The sequence below is a fragment of the Hakea prostrata genome, chromosome 9, assembly GCF_041222555.1.
Source record: "Hakea prostrata isolate BN-2017 chromosome 9, UWA_Hpros_2, whole genome shotgun sequence".
Lineage (NCBI taxonomy): Eukaryota > Viridiplantae > Streptophyta > Magnoliopsida > Proteales > Proteaceae > Hakea > Hakea prostrata.
In genome coordinates, this window is record NC_142608.1 from 53,047,369 (window position 1) to 53,074,991 (window position 27,623).

At 37.7% G+C, this 27,623-nt stretch overlaps 1 non-coding gene and 1 pseudogene across 2 annotated transcripts; one reads left to right on the top strand and one right to left on the bottom strand.

Annotated features, from left to right (window-relative positions):
* Positions 1-16,013: 16,013 nt before the first annotated feature.
* On the bottom strand, positions 16,014-16,114 carry LOC149005542 (small nucleolar RNA Z122). The gene has a single exon (XR_016170044.1). It is a non-coding gene; the product is annotated as a small nucleolar RNA Z122 (small nucleolar RNA).
* A 1,683-nt stretch (positions 16,115-17,797) lies between these two features.
* Positions 17,798-22,705, top strand: LOC149005543 (disease resistance protein RUN1-like; annotated as a pseudogene). The gene is made up of 5 exons (XR_016175679.1): positions 17,798-18,548; positions 18,794-19,929; positions 20,081-20,368; positions 20,463-21,380; positions 21,475-22,705. The product of XR_016175679.1 is annotated as a disease resistance protein RUN1-like (transcript).
* The last annotated feature ends 4,918 nt before the right edge of the window (positions 22,706-27,623 follow it).

Below are 27,623 nucleotides of genomic sequence, written 5' to 3' on the forward strand. Positions count from 1 at the left end.
CTTAAGATTTGCTTTGCAAAGGTTAAGAGAAAAGAAGTTGTATGCGAAGTTTTCCAAGTGTGAATTTTGGCTTTCACAAGTAGTGTTTTTGGGACATGTTGTATCTGCAGACGGAATCAAAGTGGATCCAGATAAGGTCAAGGCAGTGGCAGATTGGGACCAACCCAAATCGGTCACCGAAATCAGAAGTTTCCCGGGACTTGCTGGATACTATAGGAGATTCATTGAAAATTTCTCTAGGTTATCCGCCCCAATGACAAGATTGACGAAGAAAGGCGTAAAGTTCGTGTGGAGTGAATCATGTGAAAAGAACTTCCAAGAGTTGAAGAAGAGATTGACTAATGCACCGGTTTTGACTGTACCTGATAACTCTGGAGGATTGACGGTCTACACGGATGCATCAAAGATCGGTCTTGGTTGTGTGTTAATGCAACATGGAAAAGTGGTAGCCTATGCATCACGGCAACTCAAGGATTATGAACACAACTATCCCACCCATGATCTTGAGTTGGCTGCGGTGGTTTTTGCTTTGAAGATATGGCGCCACTACCTTTATGGAGAGAAGATAGCCATCTTCACCGACCATAAGAGCTTGAAATACTTTTTCACCCGTAAGGAGTTGAATATGAGACAACGTCGGTGGTTGGAGCTGGTAACGGACTATGATTGCGATATCCAAGACCATCCGGTAAAGCAAATGTAGTGGCCGATGCCTTGAGTAGGAAGAGCACTCGGGGAGTGACTGATCTTAACGTTCTTAGTAAAACGTTGTTGAACTCTATTGTGAGGTTTGAGTTGGAGATTTTACCGGAAGGTTCTGAGGTAATCCTTGCCGCATTGACAGCAAGGCCTACCCTAAGAGATAGGATTATTACCTTGCAGTCTTCAGATCCTTTGTTGCAAGAGAAGTTAGAGAAGATTTCTTCAGACCCTCAACAGGTGATTGACTTTACTTTATCCTCCGATAATGCTTTAGTGTACAAGGGAAGAATATGCGTACCGGCGAATGAAGATCTTAGGAAAGAGATTTTGGGTGAAGCACATTACTCGTGTTCACTGTGCATCCCGGTAGCACCAAGATGTACAAAGACTTGAAAGAGCACTATTGGTGGGTTGGTCTGAAAAGCGATGTTGAAGACTTTGTGGCCAAGTGTGGAACTTGCCAAAGGGTAAAAGCCGTTCGACAACCATCTGCAGGTCTTTTGCAACCACTTCATGTGCCAAGTTGGAAGTGGGAAGACATCACGATGGACTTCGTCACGAGTTTGCCTCGGACCAATAAAGGAAACGACACAGTGTGGGTAGTGGTGGACCGATTGACAAAATCGGCACATTTTATTCCTATGAAGATTACTTTCACCATGGACAAACTGGCAAGGTTATATGTGGATAACGTAGTGAGATTACATGGTGTGCCGGTAGAGTATTGTGTCGGATCGTGATCCGAGATTTACTTCAAGATTTTGGAAGAGTCTGCAAAAAGCTTTGGGTACCCAGTTAAACTTGAGTACAGCTCATCATCCCCAAACGGATGGACAATCTGAAAGAACCATTCAGATCTTGGAGGACATGCTTCGTGCTTGTGTAGCTGACATGAGTGGAAGTTGGGATGAACACTTAGCATTGGTGGAGTTCGCTTACAACAACAGCTATCGCCTACCATTGGCATGGCACCGTTCAAGGCTTTGTATGGACAGATATGTAGAACTCCCCTCTATTGGGATGAAGTTGGAGAACGAAGAGTTTTGGGTCCTGAGTTGATAGAAGCCACTGGAGCTATGGTTGACTTGATTAGAGAAAGAATCAAGGCAGCTCAATCTAGGCAGAAATCCTATGCAGATAAAAGGAGAACAGATCTAGAATTTCAAGTAGGCGAAAGGGCTTTTCTGAAGGTCTCACCAATGAGAGGTGTGATGAGGTTCAACATCAAGGGGAAGCTTAGTCCAAGATATATTGGTCCTTTTGAGATTTTAGAGAAGGTTGGACCAGTTGCTTATCGGTTGGCACTCCCGACATCTTTGGCAGGTGTACATAGTGTGTTCCATGTTTCTATGCTTCGTCAATGCATAGAGAACCCGGAACACCTATTACCACAAGAACCTGAAGGATTGAGTGCAGATTTGTCTTATGAAGAAGAGGTCAGAGAGATTTTGGACCGAATGGACAAGCAACTCCGGAATCGAACCATTCCTTTGGTGAAGATTAGGTGGAAGAATCACACAAGAGAAGAAGCTTCGTGGGAAAAGGAAGATGAAATGCGAGCAAAGTATCCTATCCTCTTTGGTGCCTCAGGTACGTCAATTTCGGGGACGAAATTTCTTTTAAGGGGGGGAGGAATGTGAAATCCCCCGGATTTCTAACCCGTTAACCTATGGTTTCAGGACCGCGAACCCGGGCCTTGAGTCGGCAACAACTGTGGACCATTCGAGTTGAGCCCGAAGGTTCGGAGGAGGACCAAATGATCGTGGATGAACCTAGTGATGATTTGATAACTCTCATGGAGTTTAAAAGAAGAGAGAAGATTCATCACGATGGTGTTAAAAGGCGGTTTTGGCATATTCGTAGAATCGGCGATGGATAATCCAATGGAGACAAATAAGGTATCAAATCGAAGATCGTCGAAATACCTTTCCAACGAGCTAAAATTCACTGAATTCCGAGTCCGTTTGGGGGTCCAACCATGGACGGAAAGTTGGGCCGGTTGGGTGAACCAATCCCCCACCCTATTTTCTATTTAGGGGCAAAAACGGAATTTCGGATTCTTAAACCCTATTTTATGTTTTAACTCATCCGTAGCCGCTTTTTATTTTACAAGAACGACTTTGAGGCTGCGGGAAGAGGAGAAACGAAAGAGGGGGCGATTTCCATTCTTCCGGAGGCATTCTGTGATTCGAATCTTCAAGAAAATTTCAAGAAAGGTTAGTTTTATTTAATCCTTCTCTTACTCACAATTTTGTGAGTATTTTCTCTCCTTCCCTTTTGAGGAATCTTGAAAGGGAAGCATGTTTAGGTTGATAGCTTATTTCTCAATTTTCATTTTAATGTCGCTTTCTAATAAATGAGTTATTGGTGCAATCCCATGATAAGGGTGATTCATTTTGACTCTCTAGGTTACCCACGGGTGATTTATGAGAGCCAATTTGGGGCACTTTGATTTAGGTCAAATTAAATTAAATTGAGAACACCCTTGTGATCTCTTTATTTCCAATTAATTTTTCCCCACAATTTCATTTCATTTCGACTTCAATTAAAGACAAAATTATAACTTTTAGCCGATTTAGGTTAAAAGGGTGAGTTAAAACCTAGAGTTCTATTTGGGGTTGTTACGGGAATATTTTTACATATTTTACTAAACCCAAATTAATTCTTATTTTTATTTGGTTAATCCTTTTGCATGATTAGGATAAATTACCCAAAGTTTATTTCCTTGTGGGAAGAGATATTGATCTGTGGAGAAATACCAAAGTAAAAGGTGAGGAATAACCAACCCATTATATTGAATTGATTGTTGTTGTTTTATATCTTTTGATAAATATGAATTGTCATAATATATGTTTATCATTATTACTTATGATGTTGCCTCTTGCTGTGAAATATATTAATGTTGTTATGATATGGAATGTGAATGTATGTGAAGGGAGAAGAGAAATATTATTATTTCTTCTACCTTGTATTATCTCGTTTGGGTTGTGGGTTCGCCCATCGCCCTAGTTATATGATTGCTTAGTTGTGGTTGGAGAATGGGGAATGCCCTTTTGGCATTTCTCGCCATAGGATACCGAGAGGAGGCGGTATGGGACGCATTCCTATGGTGCCCTTGGCGCTTTCCCTAACTACCCGGTTGGCATATTTAGGGCATGTCTAGAAGTGTTGGGCTAGGTGACCTCTTGAGTACTACTACTCTTCCGGCAGGGGTATTGAAGCCGGTTAACCCGTGATGGTAGTGGCTGGGTCCCCGTATCGAGCAGGCCCACTATCATCATTGAGAGGTAGGGTTGCATATAACGGATAAGGGCTCATGGGCACTCAAGACCGGTGAAACGACCCGTGAGAGGACATGGAGATCATCCCGTCTATTATATGTGGATGATCACCGGGTTAAGGGATGTAATCCAACAGATGCCTCCCGCTGAGGATTACATTCATAGGTGGGAAGGTATTGAACCAACAGAGCACTAGGCGTGAGGGGAGATATCCGGACCATTGTAGTACGAGATCGTATGACCCCCGCACCGGGCTTAGGTTTGTCCCCGACACGCGCCGCATCTTATGCCAATGGTGATGTGAGAGAGTGGTGACTTAATCCCCAACCATGGCTCGATGAGACTTTACCCAACAACCGCGGAGAACCCAACAGACGTGGCTTAAGTGCCGTGAGGGAAGAGTGATGAGACCGCCCAAAGAAGATCGGTGTTTGACTTAATGCGTGTCTACTTTAGAGACTACATTATAGAGTTAGGAATCTCATATCATCACTTTGCATTTGTTTATTTATATTATTAAATACATGTTTGTCTTATGAATGTTGAAATTGGAATTGTATGAAGATATGATGTGATTGTGTTACCTCACCGAGTTCTATGAACTCATTCCTTTATTTTGTTATTTCTTTAGATCTGTTCTACAGGTCATGAGGACCCCTTTTTCGTTGAGGATCCCTTATCGGTGGTTACCCGTGACGGTGAAATTGGAGACGAAGTGGAGGCTCATGACTCTTCCTCGTTCTCGCCAAGACCGCTCTTATGGAGAGTCTTTTCCTTAGAATTCTTTAGATTATTTCCGCTGCAACATTATATATTCTTTCTTTTCGTATAACTCGATGTTCGGTTTTGAAAGGATTTTGAATATTGTAATCCTTTCTTTTCATTTTTGATTATTAAATACTTGAACCGATTTATCTCTGGTCCATTTAAATTTACTTTATCATGTATTGTATGGAATTGTCCCCGAACCTAGATCTTGCGGTGTATCACCCCCCCCCCCCCCCCCCCCCCCCACCCCCCCCCCCCCGGGCCCGGAGGGCAACAAAAACACCACCAACAACCAAACCACCAAAAAAACAAAAAAAAAAGGAACACACAAAAAAACACCCACACCCCCACCCACCACCCCCCCCAAAAAAAAAAAAAAAAAAAAACAAACCCCCCAAAAAAAAAAATTTCCCCCCCCCCCAACAAAATTTAATCTTGCAAATCGGATTATATATATATATATATATATATATATATATATATATATATATATATATATATATATATATATATATATATATATATATATATATATATATATATATATATATATATATATATATATATATATATATATATATATATCTTACTCGAAGACGAATGTCCTTTTCTAAGATTGAATTACAAGAACCAGAAAACATACCCTTATAGAGAGGTATCAAAACCACACACGATAATTGATGCCTTTGCATGATGAAGGATCTCACTGATACATCTGAATGCACATGCAATACAGTTTCCGCAGCAAGAGGATCTGATAAAAGGATAACAATTGATATATCTTACCTGAAGTATACAATATTGTTGTTCCATTGGCCTAAAATGAAGGTGTTGTCATTGTTGGCAACTTAAGTGGGCTTTGATATGGTACAGCAACACACAAAAAGGTTCCGAGAGAAAGAATCCAATTCAAATAAAGAAAACTCAAGAATCCCATTTTTGAGGGTCTCTCAAGAATCCCGTTTTTGAGGGTCTCTGTCCAGTTTTGATCAACCTCTTCATCGGATGGTCATCTAGTGTCCGATTGAGCCGATTTTTGGAGGAGAGCTTCACGACTTGATCTTCAAATCCAACGGTGGGATTGTTCATTGGAGATCTCTAAGTTAGTCCGATTTGTACGTCAAAACACTCCTTGTTTAAGTCAGATAGGAACTCTAAGTTTGATTCAAACTCTGAGTTTAATTAATCTATAAAAAGAGAGCAAACTCCAGCAGAAGAGAAAGGATTTTTTGAGGAGCTTGGGAAGAGCGTGGAGGTCGAACCAGAAGACGTTGGTTGGCTTTGGAGATCTGAAGCTTGGGAATAAGAAGTCTTTTGTTTTGCTGAACAAGAAAGAAAGTGAGAGAGAAGGAAGAAGAAGCAGCAGAAGAAAAGAAGGGAACATGGTTGTATGGTTTTTTTAAAGAGAGAAAACTGAAAAAGATTGAAAAGAGAAAAAAAGAATTGGAGAAAAAGAGAAACAAGTATTGTTACCATGCATCTTACACAAGTTGAGGTAACCCGTATTCACAAGTTATTGTCTATTATTTTCTAGGTTATGTTTAATGATGAAGAACCTAGATCATGAATGTAATTTGGGGAACTTGAATTATTGGTTTACATTGTGACCTAGCAAGTTGGAGCTTGTCTGGGGGGTTGGGGTTGGTGCCCTTGTCTGAATTGCATTTTAGACTATAGCAGGGATTGGTGTTCCTGGACAGTTGTAGCAGTCAAAATATCTAGGAGTGTATTGAGTAATATATGAAACCCTAGGTAGGGTATTACTCCGTGGATGTAGGCAATTTGGCCGAACCACGTAAACTCTTGTGCATTGCGTTTTTTGTTTATTTTTCTTTGTTGCACATATTGGAGTGCCTTGATTGCAGAGTGGTGGTACACTGTCTGGTAGACCCAGCCACATTGTGGTGTGTGGTGGACGTGTCGTCCTTGTGCAGTTGATAGCTACGAGTGGTACACTGTTTGGTAGACCCAGCCACATTGTGGTGAATTTTTGAAGACACTTGATTCACCCCCCTCCTCTCAATGTCAACTGGGGAATAACAAATATAAAGAAGTTAATTCTTTCTACCCTGTCTGGCTCAGTCCAATAAATTGGCATCAGCACACTGCTAACACATATAAAGGGTCAGTGCTTAAATTGATCTAGATAGATCACAAAAGTAGTATTGGATTCTGGAAAAAGGCATATTAAACATTTAAATTCAATCATAACTTTGACTATCTGCAGACACATATAAAGGTTACCAAATACTCAACAAGAATTAATAGATGTAAGCAACAGACTCACATCGAAATTTGCGTACCTGATCAACTGAAAAGTTGGGGATATCCAGTCTTTATATCGGATTCAAGCTCCCATGAGGCTTCTTGACCTGAGTGATTGTTCCATAACACTTTCACTAGTGGTACCGTCCTGTTTCTCAGTTTCTTCTCTTCCCGTTGTAATATTTCAATCGGTTTCTCTTCATAGGAAAGATCTTCTTTCAACTCTAATGGTTTATATCGTAACACATGAGCCGAGTCTGCTACATACTTCTTCAGCATAGAAACATGAAACACATCATATATGTTGGACAAATCTGAAGGTAAATCTAGGATCACGATCTGACACAATAGAATTGTGTACTCCATGTAACCTCACAATCTCATTCACATATAGTTTAGCCAGCTTGTCTAGGGAGAAATCAATCTGGATGGGTAGAAAATGGGATTACTTTGTCAGTCTATCCACAATTACCCAAATTGCATTATAACCTTGTGGAGTTCTTGGTAAATAGGTAACAAATTCATGGTAATATGTTCCCACTTCCACTCAGGTATGTCTAGGGGCTATAACAAACCTGAGGGGTGCTGGTGTTCTGCCTTTACCAATTGACAAGTCATGCACTTCTGTACATACTCCGCTATCTCCCTCTTCATATTATTCCACCAGAAATTCTCTTTCAAGTCTTGATACATCTTTGTCCCACTAGAGTGCACTGAATATGGGCTGTTATGTACTTCCCTCATCAGTTCATGCTTCAACTCTTCATCTTGAGGCACACACAACCTTAATTTATATCTAATGATTCCAGCTGAATCAACATTAAAATCTGTCAAATTTTCCTCCTTCATTCTTCCCTTAACTTTTTGTAGAAAAGTATCATCTTTTTGTTTTTCTTTAATCTAATCAATAATGGAAGGTTTTACAGTCAAGCTTGCAACTAATGTTGTAACCTTACCTCTAAGCATGACTTCAATTTCCATCTTCCTTGCATCCTCTATAAGATGAGGCTGACTCGTTATTAGAGCTGCAGAGTATCCTTGTGATTTCTTACTTAAAGCATCAGCCACCACATTTACTTTACCAGGAGGGTAGTTAACATTGCAGTCGTAATCTTTCAATAATTCTAATCATCGTCTTTGTTTCAGATTTAACTCTGTTTGAGTGAAGATGTATTTGAGACTCTTGCGGTCAATATGTATTTCACATTTTTCTCCATACAAGTACTGTCTCAATATCTTCAATGCAAAGATGTCTACTGCCAACTCCAGATCATTAGTTGGGTAGTTTTGTTCATAGGGTTTTAATTATCTTGATACATATGCGATGACCTTTCCATGTTACATAAGCACAAAACCCAATCCACTTCCTGGTGCATCACTGTATATGACAAATCCTCCATTCCATATGGCAACTTAAGACAGGTGTAGTTACTAACCTTCGCCTCAACTTTTGGAAACTTTGCTCACATTCATCCATCCAAGAAAATCTAACTCCTTTTCTAGTGAGTCGAGTCAATGGCATTGCAATTTTTTCTTGAAAATCCTTCAATGAATCTCTTATAACCAGCTAGTCCCAGAAAACTCCTTATCTCAGTCATTTCAATCACATTAGTTGGTCTGGCCCAATCCATGATAGTTTGGGCTTTACTGGGATCCATCTAATACCTTCAGCAGAGATCATATGTCCTAAGACACGACCCTGTCAAGCTAAAATTCACACTTCTTAAATTTAGCATAAAGCTTTTCATTTCTTAGAGTTTGTTGAACTTCTCTCAAATGCTCCTCATGTTCTTCATTACACTTTGAGGATAGCAACATATCATCAATAAAGATAATGACATACTGATCTAGGACATTATGGAACACCCTATGCATTAAATCCATACAGGCTGCTGGTGCATTAGTCAACCCAAAAGGCATGACAAGAAATTCATAATGTCCATATCTAGTCCTGAAATCAGTCTTTGGCACGTCTTCCTCCCTCACATTCAATTGGTGATAGCCTAACCTCAAGTCAATCTTAGAGAATACTTTTGTTCCTTGTAGTTGATCAAACAGATCATCAATTCTAGGCAATAAGTATTTGTTCTCGACAATCACTTTGTTCGATTCTCTATAGTTAATACACATCTTCAACGTCCCATCCTTTTCTTCACAAATAGGTTTGGGGCTCCCCCAAAGAGATGCACTAGATCGTAAGAATCCCTTATCCAACAATTCTTGCAGTTGTTCTTTCAGTTCTTTTGGAGTCATTCTATATGAGCTTTAGATTTTGGACCTATGCTAGGGATAAGTTCGATAGCGAATTCCACTCGAATTCCACTTCTCTTTTCGGTGGTAACCCTGACAAGTCTTCTGGGAAGACATCAGGAATTTCTTTCACCACTGGTACTTCAAGTAAAGCCACCCTAATTACTTCCAAATCTTGCACAGAAGCTAAATGCCCTTGGCATCCTTGCCTGAGCAATCTCTTGGCTTGAATAGTTGAGATCATTCTTTTTGGGGAAGACTTTATTTTCAATTCTGAGAATTGGATCTTAGATTCCCCTACAGGTCTTAGTATCACCATTCTCTCATAACATGAAACACTAACATGATTTGCAACTAGCCAATCCATTCTTAGAATCACATTAAAATCCTTCAAATTTAAATGACCTCTGGTCATCCCCTTTCTTTTCCTCTTTCTTTTGTCCCCTCGCCTTCTCAATGCTTTCTTATATTCGAAATCAATGCACCACATCAGTATATGTTCTCAATTGATGAACACCCATAACTATGTATATTAGACCTAAGCCCTCGCTCAAACTATTGAGCCTTCATTTCTTTAGTGCTAATCATATGAGGTACATATTTAGAGATTTCCTCAAATTTTCCTTTCATAATCGATAACTAACATGAATTCAGATATCTTTCTTAAAAATACATTATTCAATCGTATTGAAAATGTATGCTATCAAACATACTTCTTTTCAAATTCTTTCAATTTCATTTCAGTTTTAGTCATAAGCCTAAGCGAATCATAGAGAATATACATCTATCTATACCATCGAAGTGGTTTCAGTCATACCACAGAAGTGGTTTCGGTCTCAAGGCACAAAGCCATGTACATCTCATAGATTGTTGTTATTGGCTTGGACCCAGTCTTTCCACTTTACAGTCTAACCACAAGGGTTGTGCTTGTCAGCACGATGCCTTTTAATCCATCTCAGTCCAACATTTACACAGTTCTTCATATGAGAAATCATTTGTCATTATGTGAACAAATATATATTTCAAACCAAAATGTAATCATGCATAGACAAAGTAATGTAAACTATTACTCAGCATACAGTCATAAGCTTAAATACAGAGTTCTTACACTCATTCAGTTCAGTTGTACAATCACTCATATTCTCATCTCAGTCATTGAAGAATCATTCATCTATAAGATATAATATCTTAGTATATTATAGTCATGCATACAAGTCACACTCCACACATCATACATTACTGTCATATATATTTATTAGTGGAGTCACAATCCTCATATCATACCTTACACTCATATATATGCATGAGTTCAGTCGTAATACTCACAATTCACCTCGGTGTTTCCAGAAATGTCATCATATCACAATTCAATATTACAACCATCCATTCTTCCCAATCATCATATCTCAACTCAATATTTACAAACATCCATTCGTCCCAATTTATCCATCCCCATCTAGGCTATTTCATAATCAATCATTTCACTGGCTTTCTCATCTTTCTTTCACTAGTCAAGTCCTCAATGTTATCAGTCAAGCAATTGATCCTCCGATCAGTCCATTTACTGAATCAAAATTAACTTTCCCCAAGTATAGGCCTTCTTCTCTTCATTTCTTATATCATCAATCATTCTAGTCTACAGAATCTATTGCTCTAATACCACCTCTGTCACGACCCCAGTTTTCACATGCTTGGTGGGGCCCACATTATGGAAATTTAACTAGGGCACGTGACAGTTCCTTCCTTTATCAACCTGTTTATACTAAAACAAAATGCTAAACTAAACATTCTCAAGAACAAACAAACAACCTGTTTGACAGTTTGACTCATAAACATATGTACATAGTCTAAAGTCCTGTCATGTTTACATTTGACCTTTCAACAGTGTCTAGTAAAGTACATACAGTCTCAAAAATATATACATTCTCAGTTCAGTTAAACCAACATCAGTTGCAACAAAAGAAAAGCATTTCCATTTTCAACTTTAAAGGTACTGTCAAGTGGCAGCACCCTTGCCCTTATCACGTATCTGAGGACCTGTCAACATTTTCAATAGTGAGCTTTGCGGCCCAGTAAGCAATATAGACAACCATGTAAGTAAGTCAGGCAATTCATCATGCATCAATAATCACATCAAAATCATATAACATCATACATTCCATTTTTTCCTTTCGTTTTCGTTTTCCTTTATCCTTTTCCTGTTCCTTTTTCCTTTTCTTTTCTTTTTCCTTTTTCCTTTTTCATTATTAAACCAGACCTAAGCGCTAACTGTAGAGAGAGCACCATTAGTCTAAACCACACAAGTGGCATCAGTCTCAGTCTCAGTCTTAGAGGTTCTCATGAAGAGATTCTCTTTCAGTCTTTAGGCACAAGGCCAGGTGTTCTCTACAGAAGGCCATCATCAATCTAGTATATCTTTCCACTTTTCAGTCTCACTTCATGCCCTCCCATTTGGGTACATAAGTACCAGGACTTACAGAAGCCACTTCATGGCCTCCCATTTGGGTACATACGTACCAGGACTTACAGAAGCCATTACATTTTCTTTCTTTCTTTATTCTTATTATTTCCTTTCTTTTCTTTCACTTTCCAATCTTGCTTCATGCCCTCCCATTTGGATACATAAGTACCAGGACTTGCAGAAGCCGCTTCATGCCCTCCCATTTGGGTACATTAAGTACCAGGACTCACAAAAGCCTTTAACATTTTATTCTTTTCAGTCTTTTTATATTCAATTTCAGTAGCATTATCATGCTCTGTCTATTTCAATCATCATTCAATCTCATGTGAACACAATTCATGCAATTCAATCATTTAAATATGAGAGCATAATAATTCCACATCTGATAAGCATAAGCATCATTTCAAATTCACAATTCAACATCTCAAGAATACTATTGACATTTCAAATCAAACAATTCAATCAAATCATTATCTGTCATTCGATCCCATGCATTTCTATTTCATTCACAAGACATATATCATACACTTTTCATAAATTGCATCAACAAATAAATACAATAGATTATGTTATCATATGAATGGTACATATCTATTAAAGGGAACCACCCACTTAACATACATAGGTTGGTTAGTATCACTTACCTGTCCCTGTTCCATGCGTGTGTGTTTTGACCCTGGTTCCGTCAAAATCCACTCTCCCTCTTGTACCTCGAACAATTATTCGCTATTTCGAATACATGGGAGCCAACAGGAAATTTTCCTTTTTATTTTTATTTTCTCCCTCCTACTTTCTCTCTCCTCCCCCACGGTCTTCCTCTCTCTCCTCTCTTGTCTTTCTCTTTCTTTTATCTTTTTCAATTCTCTCTCCTCAAGGCCTTTAATGGCTGCCCTTTACCTTCTCTATTTCTCTCTAATTTTGAATTTTTCACTTCACTTCCACTCCTTCTCTCTCCTCTTGCTCACTTCTCTTTCTCTCCTCTTGCTTCTGTTTCTATCTTCTTCTCTCTCCACTCGTTCTCTCTCTTCTCTTCTCTTCTTAATCTTCTTTAATGGCTTCTTTTTCAATTTCTTAAACACTCCACTTATTTTCTCTCTCCTTAACTCTTCTGTTCTCTCAACTCACCTCACGCACAAGTAACAAACCCCATTAATCTTCCAACTCTACCCTCTCTCTCCTTTAATGACCGCACCCCACTTTCTCTTTCTCTTTTATTCTTCATTCTTCATTCTTTCTCTCACTTACCTCTCTCTGTTTCCACGCAAATATCACTTTTCCCTGCATTCTGTGTTCCCTCTCATACCTTAAAACCTAACCTATGTTATATAATTAACACCTCATGCATAACTTCATTTCAGAAATCACCACCTAAGTAGGAGGTCGGGGTAAATATATCACCTCCTCCCTCTCTCTCCTTAATCGGTTAAGAATTGAATATTATATATATATAAATATAACGTATATATAATATATATTAATTAAATGATCAATGGGCTTCGTTACTGGCTTGTGGGCCCGCTGTAATACCTTACGCAAGGCCCACTCTGAGGTGCTAATATTAGTACCTTCGGGTTCAGAAAATTATGCTGATCATTTCCTCGTTTTCAGTTCAATCTAATTCCAATGTTGTGGGACCTACAAGCGATGTCTGACCTCGACCAAATGTCAATTGGATCTAGCCTCATTTAAGCTATCATTTAACTACAATGAGATCATTTGATTAAATCATCAAACCAATCATCGGATCCTTTAATAATCTTAAAGACTGACATATTCACACACAATAATTAAATAACAATATAAAAATATGCGGGGCATCACAGATTTTTTGCCCTGTAATATCGGGAAAAAAAATTCAATGACCACCTTTAGTGCCAGGACATCTTATTTTTCCACATAACAAAAGAGGAAGGTGTCGTATGCAAAAAAAACAGATGAGAGATTTTTGGCTCTCTTCTTGCAACTTTGATTCCTTGGAACAAATTGAGTAATCTATACTCATTCAGCAATCTTGACAATATTTCCATGATGATCAGAAAAGGTATGGGTTAAGAGGGCATCCCTGTTTAAGTCCCTTAGGTGTAGGAAATCATAAATAGGATATGCCATTTAACTTGATAGTGAAGGACGGCTGAGTAACCACCTCCTACTTTTCCAAAATTATGGTTGAGCAATTCAAAGTTTGAATTTGAATTGCTTGTTATTTTATCCTCTACAACTGAGTAAGCACTTCCTATTATTTCAAAAGTATGATTAAGCAATTTGAAATTCTTAATCGAAATTGAATTTGAATTGCTTGTAATCTTACCCTCTACATTCTCACACAAGCTCATTGGTTGAGGACAGACAGTGAGCTTGCATTGCAACATTTTGAATCTTGGAGCTAGTAATCCCACTACAAAAAAACCTATTTTTGGCAAAAGCCTCCAAACCGTCGCCAACAATGTTCTACTACGGTTTATGACCGACACTATTACGCGACGGTTTCTTAGAAACCGTCCCGTCGCCAAAAAATAACATTTTTATTATTTGTTTACCATTTTTGGCGACGGTTCAATAAGTAACCGTCGCCAAAAATAGCATTTTTTTTAAAAAAAAAAATTGGTAAGAATCATCATCCTAATCCTTTAATAACATACACTTAAAAGTGACAAATAACATTTAGAATTATCAAAATCCTAATAACATGCACTATTTTTCATGTACCAAAATAAAATTAAAGAAAATTTTTGTATAACAATCAATCATTATATAGTACAACATTGAAAAGTTGGTAAAATTGACCTATGAAGTACATGAACCACTAGCAATTCCAAATGAACAAAAATATATAACATGTTACTACAACAAATGAAGGAAAGAAAAATATTAGTATTTTTACAAAACTTGTTTTGAAAATGACTGATGTTTCTTGTTATATCAACGTATTCCTGTAAAGGCTAATGCCAGTGCTAAGTGCTTCCACGAACTTGGATATCAATTGCATCAAATTCATACCCTCTGGCTTGACAAATCAGCTTTCTCATTCAAGTCGGCATCAATTCAAGTTTCTAGATAAGCATATTAGATTCATTTTTCATACCTGAAACACACAAGGAAAAATCAGATGATTTCATATAGAATCCTGACCATTACATGTGTTAATATGCATCAAGGCAAATCTATATATTGAAGGGTTCAAAATTCCTATAGGATGAGAAGAAAATAGTTGAAGGGTTGGTTCAGATTTTAGGAAAGGATTGGGAACTTCTCCAATCCATGATTGTTGCCTTATCCTAGTATTTGGCGACGGTTTTCTAAACCATCGGAGAAAATACATATTTAGCAACGGTTTTACTATCAACCGTCGGGAAGAATATATATTTGGCGACGCTTGCCAAAAAAAGCATCGCCAAAAATGGGTTTTCTTGTATTGTCCTTTGGTGAGGATGTCCGTAATTGGATCTCGTGGGAATAAACCGAATTGACAAGTTTTTTGCCGCTACCTATTCATGAACAAAATGATAGTCGATTTTTCTGTGTTTGGTTCATGCATGAAAAATTGGATTGGTAAATGAGATAAGTGGCACAAATATTATTACAATATAGTGTTAGGGTAGAAGTAGCTGTCCCAGGATCATGTAGAAGCTAACATGACCATATCAACTCAGCAGTAGCATTAGCAACCCCTTCGTATTTAGACTCTACAGATGAGTGGGCCATAGTTAGTTGTTTCTTTGAACTCCAAGAGATTAAGTTACGCCCTAAGTAGACATAATAGCCACTTGTGGATCATTGATCAATCGAATCGGCCCAATCCGTATCACTATAAGCCGTGAGAGAGAGACTGGTTGTTGGCTGTAATGGAATCCCATGTGTTGGTGTAAGCTATAGAGTCACCCTCTTACATCGATGATGAAAAGGGACTTAGAAGGCACTTTGGTTTTGGAATTCAATGTAGCTTATGAGATAATGTTAAGTGCTGATGGGGAATAATAACTAATCAGCTCTTGAGCGTCCATAAGCAAAACTAGGTGCTTGAACAAGATTGACACCTCCAAGGTAAGAGTAGAAATTATATGATCAAATGAAACAAGTAAATGATGAAGAGATGGTATCCAAGTTATGCTGGACAGCAAAAACAAGATTGCAGTTAGATTACATTTCCACAGTTCTCCACTTGACCAAAGACATCACAGAAGACATTTTACTGCACTATGTAAATTGTATACAAGCTTGTAAAAGACTGAGGATTGATAACATCCTTGGAGGACAGAGCACAAAAGTTTGTATATATTGATAGAAAATTTGGGATCAGACTAAGGTGCAACATCATTAAGCATAGCTCACTCCATTATTGCTTGAAGCTTCGGCTAACCTGTATTTATCTTTTTCATTATTTCCCAAACTGTTAACACATGAATGAATGAAGAAAATTGAGATCTGAGTCCTAGTTCATGAGCACTCATGACACTAACCCATTGGAAAGTGAAAAACATTGAACCAAAAAAAGGTTGATGCCAACACAATTCTCTCCTGCCTGCAAGAGGGTGCGCTGCCCTGTGCTTCTCTTCATTGGGATTGCATGATGTAGCAATATTAATTTGGAATGATCGTGTGGAATTTAAATGAGAAGAAAAGAGTTGAACCCAACTTGAATAAAAGCACTTGTGTAGAACCAAGAAATTGTTTCAAAGCAGGAATTTTCAAACCCCACAACAAAATACCAATAAGAAAAAGCTGAGATGACAAAAGTCTGTAACTCCGGTCTGCAGTAGCAGCAAAGACAAAGACTATCAAAATTCAAGATACGTAAAAGCTGGAATCAGATAATCATGCAGCTTCAGATCTTCGTGTGAAAATCCTCATTGAAAGACAGGAGAAAATGTGACAGAAAAGCCAAACTCACAAACCACAAGCAGAAGAAAATAAGCATTAAAATTATGTTTTGATCGAGACCTCAGGGGGAGAAACAAAACTGAATTGAAGAGAACAATTTTGACAATCTGATTTGATTACCTTCTGGAATGGAAACCCTCTGGGACCAGATGCCATGTTCCCTCTTGCAGTCTCCCCCGTATAACATACTGTCAAAACACTTCACCCACAGCTTAAGTAGAAATACCAAAAGGAATCAAGACCCTAAAAATATCTCAATAGAAGTGTATTCCTCTTCGGATTGTCATCTTCATTCTCTATTTTATTCTGAACCTTGTTGTTGTTGGTTTGGAAAAAAGCTGATCTAAAACACTCTCACTTCAGCATAAGTGGTTAGGTACAACTGGGGTTATCTTAAATTAAGTGGAAGAACTAACCATGCACAGGCAGCAAAACTACCAACAGGAAGCTTTAACTAAGTCACCAATCAACACAAGATACTATGGTAACATGCTAAACAAAGAGAATGCACCAACTTACAGCAAAAATTCATTTTGTGAACTGGATTATATATCTTACTCTGAAGACTGATATGTCAGTCCTTTTCTAAGAATGGATTACAAGAACCAGCAAAAACATACCCATATAGAGAAGTATCAAAACCACATACAAAAATTGATGACTTTACATAATGAAGGATCTCACTGATACATCTGAATGCACATGCAATAAAGTTTCAGCACTAACAGGATATGATAAAGGATAACAAATTGGCATCTGCACACTGCTAACAGATATAAAGGGTCAATGCTTGAATTGATCCAGATTTTGCAACGGCAAGCATTGGATTCTGGAACAAGGCATCGTAACCATTCAAACTCATTTATGACTTCCATAGGCTTATCACCAAAAATTCAACAAAGAATTGATAGATGTAAGCGACAGATTCATGTCACCTATTACCATCTACAGTTGTGTTTTCTTTAATCGTATAATATAAAGCGCCTTCTTTTACCTACAAAAAAAAATGTTCCATGGAGAAGAGCTGAACCCCACATATAATGGATCAGGGCTTTGATTGGTCTAGTCTGACCACAAGAGTGAGCATTGGATTCTGGAACATAGTTCCTCTTGTAGTTGGGTTTGTTATAAGTGTTCTATTTGTGGTGTTTCCTTCTAAGAGAAAAGGTATTGGGTATCCATTCTTTAAATCATTATTCTGACAATGTTTTAGGGCTTTCCTTGAATCTTCCATATGCGTTAAAAGTAGCCCCAGCACTTTCCTCGCAAGTTCCACCTGCCAGTCTTGCAGGTTCCGTTGAATCTCAGGTCTCAACCACCTTTTTTGAGTATTAAAAGTAATTTGAGATTTTCCCCCTACCTTGTGCACAGCAACAGACGAGAAAAAGAAGAAGAGATCGAGATCCAGAACCAACCAACTGCTGCAAATTTTAAGCATATATGGCTTCATCATCATCATCTATCTCTTCTACTGGATCCGGAAGGCCTTCTTCTTATGATGTGTTTATCAATTTTAGAGGTTCAGATACTCGCAGAAACTTTGTCTTTCTACTTCACAAAGAGCTAAAACAACATGGGATCCATGCCTTCAAAGACAGCCAAGAACTCCGTGAAGGAGAAGAGATTTGTCCCTCGCTTTTGAGAGCAATCCGTGGGTCTAAAATCTTCATTCCCGTCTTCTCTGAGAACTACGCAGAGAGCAAATATTGCCTCATGGAACTTGCTGAGATGTGGGAGTGCCGTTTATCTGAAGGTCGGACCATTCTTCCAGTATTCATTGGTGTAGAACCCCGGGATGTTAAAAATCAGACCGGAAGTTTTAAGGGACCATTTGAGGAGCACCAGAGGAAGTACGACTCTGCTCAAGTGAAGAAGTGGAAAATTGCTTTGAAGGAGGTGGGGAAACTCAAGGGGTGGCCTCTCAAGGGTGACGCAGATAGTGAGTATGTCTTAATTACTTCTCTGTAATAGGTTAAACTTATGTTTATCAGAAACATAAATATATATTTGGTTTGATTTATCAAAATATTTTGCATATAATCACTTTAGATTAACACACTTTATCCCTAATCTTTTCAACTTTTTCCTTCTTCATCAAAAGTCGTGTAATCTATTACTATGTTTACTAAAGATCATTTCCTCATTCATGCTTATTTAGTGAATTACCTTTCTCCGTGAAAAATTGCAGGGATCAGTCTGATCTAATTGATTTAATTTTTCAAGGGGTTTTGGAAGAAGTAAGTAGCAGCACCCACTTGGATGAATGTGAATATCTTATTGGAATAGATTCACACATAAATGCATTGCATTCTTTACTAGATGTTGGTTCCAACGATGTACGGTTTGTGGCAATATGTGGGATGGGTGGGCTTGGAAAGACCACCATTGCCAAGGCTATGTATAATAACATCTTCAGAAAGTTCAGTGGAAGTAGTTTTCTTGCAAACGTTAGAGAAGAAGCATCACAAGGAGATCAAGGTTTGGTTTGCTTACAAAATCAGATTCTCAAAGATATTTGCAAAGGGGTCCATGAGATAAGCATGGTTTCTCGAGGATCAAAGATTATAAAAGACAGACTTCATAAAACAAAAGTTCTTATTATTCTTGATGATGTGGATGATCATAAACAACTTGATGCACTAGCTGATAGAGTCAATTGGTTTGGTGATGGAAGCAGGGTCCTTATAACTACAAGAGATGAAGGAAGTCTGAATACACGTACATTTATCCAAATCTACAACCCTGAAGTAATGGATTTCGAAAATTCTCTTCAACTCTTTAGGTTCCATGCCTTCTCAAAAAATGAACCTCCCGAAAAAAAATAACAAGCTTTCACACGAAATTGTCCAGTATGCTGATGGGTTACCTCTAACTCTAGAGGTGTTGGGTTCTTTTTTATTTCGTAATGAGGAAATAGAAGAGTGGGAAGATACATTACGAGCATTGAAGGATATTGATGAAAAGGTCCCTGGAATGTCAATAGAAAGCTATGATGACAAGGTTTTTGAGAAATTAAAGATAAGTTACGATAAATTAAGTGATTGTGCAAAAATTGTATTTCTTGACATTGCATGCAATCTTGCTGGATGGGAAGTAGAACTAGTAATTTCTATACGGGAAGCCTGTGGATTGCAGCCAAGACTTGCAATAAAAGAACTTGCTCGAAAACACCTCATTAAGATTGTGGGGACTAGATTGGCAATGCATGATCAACTCCGATACATGGGAAGGAGAATTGTTTCCAAAGACAGTGATGGGGACCTCTCCAAATTTAGTAGATTGTGGAGTTATGATGTGATCAAGCAACTATTAAAAGAAGACATGGTAAGAAACATTGTTTTTCGTTCTTTATTCTGGCTCTAAGCCCTTTACACCCTTTTTTTTTTTTTTTTTTTTTGGGTGGATTCGGTTCCCATATGCTTTTATCAAAATTTTCTCAACTTGGAATTAATACTATTTCTTTTCTTTGATACAGGGAACTAGTATGGTTGAAGGTATTCACGTTAATTCAAAGTTTGCCAATGATCTAAGTTGGAATGATTTTGCAAAGATGACCCAGTTAAGATTTCTCGACCTTAATTTCATGAAGCCAATCAATGGTGACTTATTGTCCCTTCCTTCTAAGTTAAGATGGTTGAGTTGGTACGGTTGTCCTTCGAAAATTCTACCAGCCAATTTTTATCACAAGGAAATAGTTCATCTTCAATTATTAGGCGGTGATATTAAAAAAGCTTGGAATGATATACCCAGAAATGAAAATCAGGTATAGTACTGCAATTATCTCTCTCTCACACATTTTATTTTATTTTCAATTTCTAATTTTATTTTTTTATTTTTTGAATTTTATTGTTTGACAGCGGTTCCAAAAGTTGAAGGTTCTTATCATGTCTGGATGTTATAAACTCTCTTGCTCTCCCAACTTCTTTGCTTGGTTTCCCTGCTTAGAAATATTGGATCTTACAGCGTGCAGATCTCTTCAGGAACTCCCAGATAGTATTTGTCAAATGACTTCTCTCAAAAGGCTAATTCTCTGTGGCTGTTTGTCAATCAAAAAGTTACCAACACGCATAGCTGATCTGAAATACTTGGTTGAGCTTTCGGTAGAGGGTACAAGAATTGAAGAATTGCCAGATGGAGTTGGGCAGTTAGAGAAGCTTGAGGAATTAGACGCCCATTCTTGTAGTTATCTAGGGAAGCTACCGACATCTATGGGTAGAATGAGGAGTTTGCTTCGCTTATACCTGCATTGCCCTCTGGTTTTAAATTTTCCGGATGACTTTTCAAAGCTCTCAAGCTTAGAAGTGCTAAGAATTTCCAGCTTTGACAAATTTACAGAGTTACCAAATCTGTCAAGCCTGAAGAGATTGAGAGTTTTAGAGATCAGAAAAAATAAAAACTTGAAAGTAATTCATGGTCTCCACGAACTTGAGTTCTTGGAAGAGTTGATTGTGTCTGATAATAGAAAATTGACCGAGTTATCTGGTTTGTCACACCTAAAAAGACTCAGAACTTTAGCAATCTACTGGTGTGAAGAACTGAAGAACATTCACGGCCTCGAGGAGTTGGAATTGCTGAAAAAGTTGACTGTGCACTATTGTTGCAAATTGACAGAGTTCCCAAATTTGTCAGCACTGAAAAGACTCAAAGTTGTAAAAATCACCAAAAATGAAAACCTAGAGGCAATTCACGGCATCGAAGGATTAGAATCATTGCAATGGCTAAACGTAGATGGTTGTCACAAATTAACAGACACAACCAGGAAATTACATGGACAGGTCTTTTATCTTTTTCGTCTTCGTTTCTTTCTGTGATTGACAAATCTTAATTTCTTCTTTTTTAATTTACCCCCTTCAGTCTTTCTTTATGCAGGGAAGGTACCTGCTTGATCATTTCAGCCAAGATGAGGTAAGTAGCTCAATTGCTATTGATCATGGTTCAGTACCAATTCTGTGTGTTGTTTTCGCATGGGAACCTACAGCGCCGGAAGGAATGAAGGGTACATCAAATGTTAAATTTGGAATCCGATCTTCTATTTGTGTCAGAGGAAAGGAGATTGACTGTAGCTGTTCGATCAAAACTCGTGTTAAGATCAATTCTCAAGAAGCAATCTACCTACACCATTTCAATGTTAATGGGTTGTTCTTCCAAACCAAAGCTGCTATCGAGAAATTAACTGTGCATGATGTGCGACCATGCCGTAGTCTTATCCACGTGAAATTTTGGAAGGTGTTCTCAGAAAACAAGGAATCGTTCCTGCAGATACCTAACAAACAATCCAGTGCTAAGTTGGTTGCAGATTTCTTCGAATGGTCAGACACTAAAGGGGATGAAGAGGACACCGATGAGGACACTGATGGGGATGAAGAGGACATTGATGCGGATGAAGAGGACATTGATGGGGACGATGAGGACACCGATGAGGACACTGATGCGGACGAAGAGGACATTGATGGGGACGAAGAGGACACCGATGAGGACACTGATGGGGATGAAGAGGACAGTGATGGGGACGAAGAGGACATTGATGGGGACGAAGAGGAGATGCTGCAGGAAAGTAAGAAATCTCTTATCCATTATGATGATGAAGAAACAGCTGGTCCCTCTCTAACCCAAGTTCAACAACCATAATGGAAGGATTCGATTCAAATAACGGATTTAATCTGCAGAAAATGCTGAGCCAGCAACCAAATATTGAAGAAGCAGTGAATAAGAAGAGAAAACTTATATAGTTCTTCATATGGTGTGAATAGAAATACTACCTAGAAATACCAGACTTGATTCCTCTGCTTTTGGACATTGTAAATAGGGGTCCATATGCGTTTTATTATGTTGATACTACTACCAGTACCAATGCAATTATGGTTTTTATTCTGGCTGATCAAAAATAAATATGAAAACATACATGTGATTTTGAACTTTAACCAGGCTGCAGGTTCAAGTCAATTCAAGTAAAGAAAATCAGGTAGGTATTCTAAGAGAGCTTGCTTATCAGCGATCCAAGACCCAGGAGCACTGGTGTGAAGATCCTAAGTACTGAGAAATTAAAAACAGAGGGCATTACCATTAAAATCCAAGCATCTGCAGTGGATGGAGCTAAGCAGGGAAAGCATTGAACTAAGATGTAAGTAGCAGATACAGATACTAATACTTGTTTAGAGTCTCTAAAGTCTTTAGACTTTTGGTACCGTAATCATTATGTACCAGCAGAGTCTCTAGAGTCTTTATACCCATCCAAGAACACTATACCAAGAAACTAAATTTTATTAGTGTCAGAGACATAGTTGTCAAAGGCAATGCCTTGGAGTCTTGGCGCTCGTAGAGGACCTGAGGAGAGTATTGCCTCAGTTGGAGTCCATAAGGCGGTCGTCTTGGGCTCTAAAGCGTCGTCGAGTTGTCGCCTCAGACGCCTCAAACGCATTGGACCCCTAGGCGACCACCTTTGCGGATTTTAAAAACCACAACTTTTTTAATTCCAAATCAAAGGCCGAAAATGAATTGGAAATTAGATTCCAATTGGGAATCAACTAATGGTTGAATGCTTATGTAAGTGTTACACGAGATCATTTGTTACATTAAGTCATTAACCCAACAAAAAAAAAAGAGGAAAAAGCTAAGAATTAAACTCGACTCAGTCGAGTGAAATCCCCAAATATCGAGCCCTAAGCCCCTAACGTCTCTCTTCCTCTTTGCCGCTCCCTCTGCTACTCTCTTCCTCTCGATCGACGACAACACCGGCGACAGCCAGAGACACCGACGACAACCAGCGACACCTTCCTTCTTACTTTTTTTTTCCTCGTACAAAAACCACCATACTTGCAAGCATAGTACTGTGTGTCGGCGATAAATCGAGGTGTCACTGGGGGCGACACGAAACCCCCTAGCGATACGATTTTTTCTAAAAATCGACGAGAAATCGTCGAAAAATCGCAATATATCGGCAAAAAGTCGATATATCACGATAAATTCTCAAAATATCGAATAAATTTAAAATTCAAAATTTGAAAATCTCGCATTAAATACTCTCTCTCTCTCTCATTTAAAAATATTAAAATATCTTTGTGACCTGCAATATTTCGATTTCTTTCCTTTCTCTTTCTCTGCAGAAACGGAAACCATGGCGGACTCAATTTCTTTCCTTTCTCTTCTATTTCTTTCCTTTCTCTTTCACTGCAGAAACGGAAACCATGGCGGACTCTGCGACCATCAATCTCTTCTATTTCTTTCCTTTTTCTTTATCTACTGGAACGGAAATCATGGCGGACTCTGCGACCAGCGATCTCTTCTATTTCTTTCCTTTCTCTTTTTCTGCAGAACAGAAGCCGACGGAAACCATGGCATCTCTCTCTCATGACTCTTTCCCGCTCTCTTTTCTCTGATCGCTCTCAATCTCTCCCACACCGCTGCAGATCTCATCATCGATTTGGTTTTGATTTTTTTCTCAAAAAATCGACCGAAATGTCGCCTGTAATCGTTGTGTCGCCTGTGTCGCGGGGCACCGACACGGCGACACCTGGCGACATTTCGGTCAATGCTTGCAGGCTTGCAGCTGCAGAAACCTCCGACGGCAGCATCTCAAGCAAAGGTGAATGTTGTCACTCACTTTCTTCTACTTTATTTTTTTTCCCTAAAAAGTCCGGCACAAAATTACAAACAAGCTTGCAGCGACCAAGTTGCAGCAGCGGCAAAATCCGACAGTTTTTTGAATTGTCTCAGGCAAAGGTTAGGATGCTTCTTTGCTCTTCTGCTTTTCTTCTTCTTCTCTATTAAGTATTAACTATTAACAGATTTTGTTAACGCTAATAATCACTAAATCAGTAAACTCCAGTGATTTTGTTCACCATCTCAAGGGACGCTATGTCGCCGGCGTGCCTTTTTTCTGTACTTAACAATGTTATAACTTGTTAGTATAACCAAGACCAACTAATATTAGCTTAATAGCTTCTAGCCTACTGATTATTGTTGTTTATTAGCTTCAGTATATTTTTTTCTATAGTTTTTGCTGAAATTCAACAAAAAAAAAAAAAAAAAGACTGTGTGCTGAAGAACTAATTTTTTCATAATTTTTCTGATTTTTCAGAATAGAAGCTTGATTATCAATTTATCATCAAGTGAGATGATTAGATGAATGCATAGGATTTTTATTGTGGTGTGGTATGGTGCAAAATTTAAATTATATGGTATCATTATCAATTTTATTATTGTTTTTAATTTTGGCTGATTATATGTGTATGTTTCATGTTTTTTATTGTAGATATTTACTAGTTATTTTACAATGACCTCAAGGCCCTCAATGAACCCCGGGATGTTAGAAATCAGACCCACTACAACAAAAAGCGCATATAAGCGCCGAATTTTCTGCAGTAAAATGTAAAGAAATCCGTAGTAATAGCCTATAGCTACGGATTACATGTGGTTTACTATCTGTCGCAACAGGCTCCGTCGCAAATGCAGTAGCTACACATAAAATACTGCATGTACAAGGTTGTCTATAGCCATGGTTTTTTAGTTAGGCCTATTTCTGATTGTTAGTTGCAGATGTTTCCACATTCAACTTCTAACTATACAAATTAAAGCGACAGATATTTTTGCGGTTATATATCATCTAGCTATGGAAAATATAACTGCAAATGTTTCCACTGCTACCCTATAACTACGAAAAATATAACCGTAGATGTTTCCGCATCTAACGTCTACCCACACATATTGTAGCGACAGATAATTCCACGGTTATATATCATCTAGCTGCGGAAAGTATACCTACAGGTGTTACCATGGCTACCCTATACCTACGAAAACTATAACTATGGATGTTCTGCGGCTAACTTATAACTACACATATTGTAACGCCAGATGTTTCTTTGGGTATATATCTTTTAGCTACGGATATTTTTGCATCTTACTTCTTGGTATACACTCCTTCATCATGAGCTATGTGTACTCTGCATAACTAAAACAAATAATTTTTCATATAGCGCTTAGCCTACTTGTCCCTTCTTTTTCTTTTTTAGGTAATCAACCTACTTGTATTTTAATCCATATATTGTTGCAACTATGAATTATTTGTCACCCCATAATTACTTAGTAATTTTTGCCATTTATCTTCAAATTGTTTTTCCTCCTCATATTGAAATTTGCAGCTTTTAAAATCCCCAAAAAAGTGTGAACCATCCTTCATTAAATTACCCAAATGCTTAATGCCATTTTGCAATATATGTCATACACATAGCTCATGCCACGTCTTAGGCCACACCTTCTTTGACACTTTCGTTATAGTAGCATCTTGATTTGTAAAAATGGTAAAATGTTTTTTTTCATCTGTATGCTTTGTGAATACTTCAAGTAATCATATAAATGATTCAACTACTGTCTCATCATATAGAAATACAGTTCCAAATAATAGTTTCTCTATGATGAGTAAACCCAACAAATATCCCAAAAAGCCTATACTGTTTGTTTGTGTAGAATATGGTGTAAAAACTAACAACATTACTAAATAGTGCATAATCAATCAATTTCAGATCACCAAAAAACTATTAGTTATGTGCTCACTACTATCAATTGCATTGAATATGTGAAAGAAGGATTTATCTTACATTGGCTTTCAAAATACATCAACAAGCTCCCTGCATCAGTATAAGATAGTGAAATTTGTCTTTTAGTTTAAAGGTGGTTCTTATGATCCATAGAAATGTATTCAATGTTCTCCTTCCCACCTACTTGCCTAGCTATATACTCATACATTCAAGGGCGGACCCAGGATGGAATGTTGGGGGGGGGGGGTGAAGAATGAAAGCCAGATAACCTTCCAGTTGAAGAAGCACTAACGTTTTTACCACGTATATTTTGTGGGACCCACATATATTTGAAAAAATGGTAAATTATTGATAATGATTTTTTTTTTGACAAAATATAGGTAAAATTAAAGCAACAATATAAAAAAAATATACACATGACTTCAACCCTAAAAAGCTAGATGCAAGCAAAAATTTTCTTTGGTAAGAGATGTAAACCAAATTTTATATTTTTTTTGTGTAAGGGATGCAAACCAATGATAGTTAGTTAATAAACATTTTATTCATAATACAAAATCAAATAACAAAAATTGCAGAAGAAATAAAGAAACATATAATATAAAATCAAATAAAAAAATAACAAAAAAAAAAGAAAAAAGAAAAAAGAAAAGGAGAAACGATAAATAAATTGAGAAATAGAAAGAGTATTTAATTGTAGAATAGATCTTTTTTTCAAATTTTCTTAACCCACGCTTATAGAAAGGGAAAATAATAAATATGAAGAAAAGAGGAGAGAGGAGAGAGGAGAATAAATAGGGATTGAAGAGTTAGTTTCTAATTAGGAATGATATTTTGATTTTTGAAAACCTAATAAAATTTATTTTCAAAATTTTCCTTTAACCCACGTTTATAGAAACAGAAGAGAATAAATAAGAAGAAAAGATGAGAGAAAAGAGAGGGGAGAATAAATAGGGATTGAGGAATTAGTTTTTAATCAGGAATGACATTTATATACATCATTTTACCTTTAAAGATTGTTCTCGATATTGGGGGGGCCAAACAATGACATTTCACATGTCGAAAGAGAAAAAACTAACAAAATTAAGGAATTAAGAGAATTTATACAAAAATTTAAAAAATCCGGGGGGCCTCCACCCCTGCATACATTGATCTAGTTCTAATCCTCGAATTTTCAACCAAATCAATTTTATATATATTTATGTTTGAAAATTTCCACTCTAGATGCATCATGTGAGTAGTATTTGGAAGATAAAATTCATGATCATGTTCTTTAACAAAAGTGCGACATTCAAATTTTCTATTATCTAACAAATATATGGATGTTCATGCCAAGCAATTTGTTCTTGTCTCAGCTCACAAGTTAATTACTTGCATAAATGTGTGTCTTATCTTTTAATCTAACATTAGATTTACAACATACAAATCTTCATGAAGTTATGTGCGATTTGTCTTTCCTGCTCTTATTTGCATAATCTCCCCCTAATA